General features: G+C 41.6%; 1 long non-coding RNA gene across 1 annotated transcript; it reads right to left on the reverse strand.

The window, feature by feature from the left end:
* Positions 1-3,132: 3,132 nt before the first annotated feature.
* LOC120291348 lies at positions 3,133-5,463 on the reverse strand. The gene is made up of 2 exons (XR_005549351.1): positions 4,353-5,463; positions 3,133-3,875 (listed from the first exon to the last, which is right to left on the reverse strand). It is a non-coding gene; the product is annotated as an uncharacterized LOC120291348 (long non-coding RNA).
* Between the last annotated feature and the right edge of the window lie 1,026 nt (positions 5,464-6,489).

Consider the following 6,489-nt stretch of genomic DNA (forward strand, 5'->3'; position numbering starts at 1 on the left):
AGCAAGAAGAGGGAGAGAGTATCGACAGGAGAGAGAAGAGAAAGGAAGAAAAAGAGAAAGGGGGGACCGATTCTTTCTCTCTCTTTAGTCTCCCTCACATGGACCCACATTGTGGGCTGTCCTTCGCCCACCTTTTTCTAGAAGCCCTTAGACAATTCAAAATGTTGGGTTTATGGGCATACGAATTTTGCTTGGTTCTATTCTCAATTTGACCTTAATCCCTCTTGAATTTATCTCAAATGACTCAAAAATCAATTGATGTCTTACCTATCAAATTGATTATTTTCCTCATCCAAGAATCCCGCATCCTTCTCAATTTCACAACCAGAATTAATCCCCGGCTTCAATTGAACAAAAATGACCATGAACTGACTTTTTCCCAAAAAGTCTTGGTTGTCAGAAAAATATTCTGAGACTGAGTCAACGTTCCTAAATTTTATTGTGACATGATAGAATCTCCAATTTATGGAATCAGACTTAGATTGGTAGTTAATTTCACTTCGACGCACTCTTAGCGTGACCTAGGCTACCAAGTACTTTTTCAGAACTTTTTAGGACAAATGACCCATGGTCGATTTTCTTCGAGCCACAATGATCCCACTCGACATATTGACGACTCTCGATTGTCGTGAAAATCTCTAGGATTCAAATACGGACATAGGGTATTAAAACGACAGTAAAATCAAATTAGTGCCGGTCAATGAGAATTTTCCAATTTAGTGGAGTCACCCACGATCGGTCATTTATCTCAGTTGAACCTGCCTATCTCTGATTTCAAATCGATTTTATACTATGCCGCAATGATCTCTAAAGATAAGCACGGTTAAGAAGTCGATTCCTGGTTGAATTCTCAAGTCTATTTGCCTCAAAGTCCTTAATAACTCACCCAGCTAGTCTAGTTATCTCGTGAGAGGCCAACTTAGAGAAAAACACTGTAATCGCATTGATGAAATGTCCAATTTATCTAATCAAAATCAAAGCCCGAAATCTGGATGTCACAATGGCCATGGGATAGAGAGAAAAGAGGAGAGATGTGCAGCAGAGGAGATTGGTCTGCGAAAGGCAATGGAGCATTGGCTTACGGAGCTGCAAAGTTGGGGACTCCTCGTCTTACTTTTGTTGCTGGGTTTAGACTCGCAGATGAAGTAATGAAGAAGAATAGAGACCAAAGGGAGAGAAAGAAGTGAAAATAAAAATAAAAAAACTAAATAAAAGAGAATAGATATTGTGCCTGTGAGCATAAGGATAACGTATACAAATATATGTATATATACCTTGTAATCTTTCCGCATGCATTTTATATATATATATATATATATATATATATGTATATATTCGTCAAAATAGAATAATCAGATTTTTCCTTTGATTGGCAAAGCACTCGTACCTTTTGAGGGCATTTCATTTAACACATAGGCCAGAAAATATCACGAAATCTTCACGTGGACACAATGCAATCAATATATAAAGCATCCATTGATTTACTTTCCTAAAATTATCAAGAAAGAACAACCTTTAAAAGGTTTATAATCAGTACCAGTTCGTCCTTCCCTAATATATCACCATTATGTCTATATTGCCATCACTATAAATGTGCGGGCGATGCTGTTTTGTGACCAAAATAAGAAGCAATTGAAGCCAAATCCATGGAAAACAAATAATGGCCGAAGTCTTCCGAATGTGTTGCCTTCTCATCGTCCTCCTTGTACTCGCAGGTTTGTATCTTATCCTTTTGCTTGATAACCATGGTGAGACAAAGACATTGAAAAGCATTTCCTGCTCTCAATCAAACCTTGTATTGTAGGGTTTTAACAGTGATACCATGTTTTCCTTTTTTTTTCTTTTCTTTCTTTTGGAGGAAAGGCGGGATGATAGAGATGCCTAAGGTGTAGGCATATTGCAGTGAAGGGATAGGGCTATGTGGGAAGGGTAACGAGTGCGAGCAAAAATGCCAAGCACGTCATGGCCCAGGCTCGCAAGGATCGTGCGACTACATCATCAAGCCTCCACTTTGCAATTGCTACTACGATTGTCCCACACCGCCGCCGCTGCCAAAATTGTGCAATGGTGGCGGCGGTTTGTGCAGCTACTCCTGTGAGGACCAGTGTTGCAGCGATCGATGTGCCACCAAGTTCAGTCAAGGCCGAGGGTACTGCGATGATAGTGCTGGTCCTTGGCTGTGTCAATGCCAATACCCTTGCTAATTCTTATCCCTTATTATTGCTATTATTAGTATACTTGCTATTTTTTTTTTGTTTCTAGTGTTATTATTATTATTTTTGGTATTGATATTTATTTGGGTTTTTAATGCTCGTGTGATTCTAATAAGAAAGGATCAGAAGTTACGTAGTGGACTTGGTATGCAATTTCTTGTTCAATTTGGAGGAATAAAATATGCCTTAATTGCTCATTACCGTAGTATTGTTTATTGGAAACAATACCCATTTAAGAAAAGACTGGTTAAAATTGTGTCACGCCCCAATCCTTAGGCCCGCACACATCCCTCACCTTTGGTTGATTTTGAAAGCGATATCCCAGGACGTATCGCCGACCCTTTTCATTTTTATATGCACATGCGGAAGCAGTTATAAATCCCAAGACAATAAAGCAATGTGATAGAAAAGTAGGGCCATATTTTTCATACTGAAATTCACAACTACTCTTTTATATAATCACCTCATAGTATACAATGCAATATTATTCTCAGGGGTCTGATCTAACCCTTATCCACATATAATCAAGGTCTAACAAAACAGGATGGGATCTCAGTCCTCATCCGGGTCATACTGGATATCCTCTTCATGGTCATCTTCTTCTCCATTATCTTCATTCTCATTTAGTTCTACATCATGGTTCTAAATCAGGGTTCTCCTCTTCAAATTCCTCCACCTCAGGCTCCTCATCAGAGTCTTGAAATGGTTATTAAATAACCTTGAGATCACGTCTCAGCAAGTTCTACCCCCTAAGACCCGATTAGTAAACTAATACACCTTAGGGCTGCCTATGCACAACATGAGTTAGGGGACTTACCTTGGCCTTAGATTCCACTTGCATATTAGCACAGATCAAATAGGCATCCAAGCAATTACATCACTGATCGAAGCATTGATCAAATCGACCGAGTCGATTACACGCCAACAAGACCACTCATGGTCATTTCCATTCAATCAATCAATTCACAACAGCAAATCAAAGTAATGATCAATCGACCTAGTCGATTTCATATCAATCAGACCATACATTCCCCACAATGGAATAATCAGTCGTCGAGCCTACATGGATACTTCAGGATGACATCCCAAGTCCCCGAGTTCACGTGCTCCTTTTCCAAGACGACATACTTACTCACTAGGCCCACGTGCATTCTCTTAGGCGACCCTTTTTGCCAAGGTGATGCATCGATTCACCGAGCCACGTGCCCTTTTTACGATGCCCTAGCCCACGTGCCTTCTCTTAGGTGCTAACTCACCAAAGTGATGCATCAATTCACTGAGCCCACGTGCCCATTTTACGATGCCATACTCTGTCACCGAGCCACGTGCATTCTCTAGGAGAACATACCGAGTCTTCGAGCCATGTGCATTCTCTAAGGTTACATTTTCGCCAAGGTGACATATCCAATCACCGAGCCACGTGTCCTTCCCCGGTGACACTCCAGTTCATTGGGCCATGTACATTCTCTAGGTGATTTACCAACTCACTTTCGATACTGATAACCGATACCCGACCAATCCTCAATCACATAGCCAAAATTGAATTATTTAAGAACATAACTTCAAAATGCACCATTAAATCAATTCGACATGAATTAAAGCTCAAATAAATCAACGGACTACTCCACGACAATCAACAAGAAATTGCGGTCACCGGCCATCCTGGTTGAATTTCCGGAAAATAAATAATTAAATAATTAATTTCGAAAATTAAATAAATAAACACAATAATTCCAATTTGGCACAACGTAAAGCTCAATTAAATAAATGGACTATGCCATGATCATCAGCATAAAATCCTGATCACTGGCCATCCTAGTTGAATTTCTGGAATATAAATAATTAAATAATTAATTTCAAAAATTAATATTTAATTCCTAAAAATTCCAATTAGGCCCGAATTGCCTAATTAACACCTTAACAACTGATAAGGGTCAGGAAAATCCTAAGAAGCATCCAATAAGTACTATAGGTAATTCTCTATCTAAAGTACACTAACCAAACAACTAATATGCAATGAAATTAATTAATAATCGCTAATCCATTATAATTTAACCACCTAATTACTCTTAATTAAATCTAATCAACCTTTTTAAGTATAATTAGCAAACTAAGAAGGCATTAGTGAGCAAAACTCACTTGGCAAAGCGAAGATCGGAACACTGCGACGGCGACGCGACGATAGCTAAATCCCAAAATTTCGGTAGTGACGATAGACACTCGGGCCGGGCCAAGAAACTTTGCAAGCCCGCAGAAATTCTAGGCTTGGGCCGAACACTAAAAGAATCTGTTGGACTGGGCTTGAAACAAACTGAACTGGGCCAAGCTTCAAGTGGCGGGCTGAACTTGCGACAAAATTTATGGGCTTCTGCAGGGCCTGAATTCAAGTGGGCCTCAAGCTTGCAATGGAATTGGGCCGAAGACATGGGCCCAACTGTTGGGCCAAACTATGGACTGGAAATTCACGACTGATCTTGCTCACGGGCTGGGCTGCTGAGCTGAGAAGAAGCAGCAAAAGCTGCTGTTGGGCCAAGACACCAAGGAGCGAAGATGGGCCGAGCAAGAAGACGTGCAGGAGCTGCTGGCGTCGCTCGAGCGTGGAGAAGACCACGCGTGGAGATGAGAGCTCGATGGTCTTCGGTGGCCGCTTAAACTATGCACGTGGATGGCTGAAGCTCGAGTGGGCTTCGCTGGCTTGCGGGGTCAACCAAATGGCACCGATTGAAGACGTCCGGGGGACCGAACTAGGGGCAGGCGCGGTCAAGTGGCAGCAAGCGGACTGGATTTCTTCGGTTGACTCGCTGGACTGAAGACGTGACCACGGATTTGCTGCTGGACGCGCGGAGCCGCGTGGATGAAGACTTCGTGGAGATGGGATCGATGGAGCTGCAGCGAGGTGCACGGAGAAGCTTCGGTGGGGGATTTGCGAGCAACGGGTCAACAAACGGCAGGCAAAGCAAAATCGGTTCTGCTGGTTTGACTGGGAAATAAAACAAATGATGGAGGGTGTGGCTTCGATGGGATGAAGAACTGGTGACTACAAGAACAGGTGGAGCAGAAATTGAAGATGGTGGGGCGGCACAGCTCCAGTCAAGTTGACCAAACGGGGAGGAAGCTCAGACGCGTGGGGCCAAAAAAGGATGGGGATTCGGTTTGTGGGCTTCTTCGGCTAAGAAAGAGAGTGAGTGGAGGAGAGATGATGATGGAATTGCTTCGTTGATGCTGAAAGGATGGGGCAGCTGCGGCTTCGAAAGGAAAGAATGAAAACGAAGTAAAAGAATAGAAGACCGAAGCTTGTAGAAGATCAAGACCGGTAGAGGCATACACGGCAAGCTGGGAGAAAAAGAAAAGTTAAAAGTCAATACTTTATCCTCTCCATTAACTCCTTGTCCCCATCACTTATCCAACCAAGTAAATCCCATAAATTCACCAATTAATAAATTTTGATACTCAAAAAATGCTGACCCTGCCTTATTTCGAATTTCACCAAATTTCAGACTTCAATTTCATCCTCAATTTCTCAAATTCGAAGTCCAATTCCATCGAAGAAAAATCCCACACATCTCCACAAATTCCCATCACCCAGTAGCTCGGCTTAGAAGTCTAAATTCCCTTCAAATGAGCTAAACCGAATTTCCGTTATTTTTCTGCGACGTCCAAACGATTTTCCGTAAAAATCTCGGGATCTCCAAAAATTCTTCTGAGACTGAGTCGACGTTCCTAGAATGACCTGTGACATGACAAAATCTTCAAAATTAGAAGTCGGACTTGAATTCACGGTTAATTTCCATTCGACGTGTTTTTAGTGTGACTTAGGCTACCAGGTAGTTTTCAAAACTTTTTAGGACAAATGATCCATGGTCGATTTTCTTCAAGCCACGGTGAACCCACTCTATGCATTGACGACTCTCGATTGTCGTGAAAATCTCGATGATTCAAATACGAACACAAGGTATCAAAATGATAGTAAAATAAAATTAGTGCCAGTCGATGAGAATTTTTTAATTTAGTGGTGTCACCCACGATTGGCCATACATCTCTGGCGAACCATCCTATCTCTAATTTCAAAATCGATTTTATACTGTGTCGCAATGATCTCTAAAGATGAGCACGATCGAGAAGTCGATTCCCGGTTGAATTCTCAAGTCTATCTGCCTTAAAGTCCTTAATAGCCTACCCAGTTAGTCTAGTTATCTCGTGAGTGGCTAATTCAGAAAAAAGCACTGTAGTTGCATCGATGAAATGCCCAATTTAACCAATCGAAATCAAAGCCTAA

Source organism: Eucalyptus grandis, chromosome 3 (genome assembly GCF_016545825.1).
Source record: "Eucalyptus grandis isolate ANBG69807.140 chromosome 3, ASM1654582v1, whole genome shotgun sequence".
Lineage (NCBI taxonomy): Eukaryota > Viridiplantae > Streptophyta > Magnoliopsida > Myrtales > Myrtaceae > Eucalyptus > Eucalyptus grandis.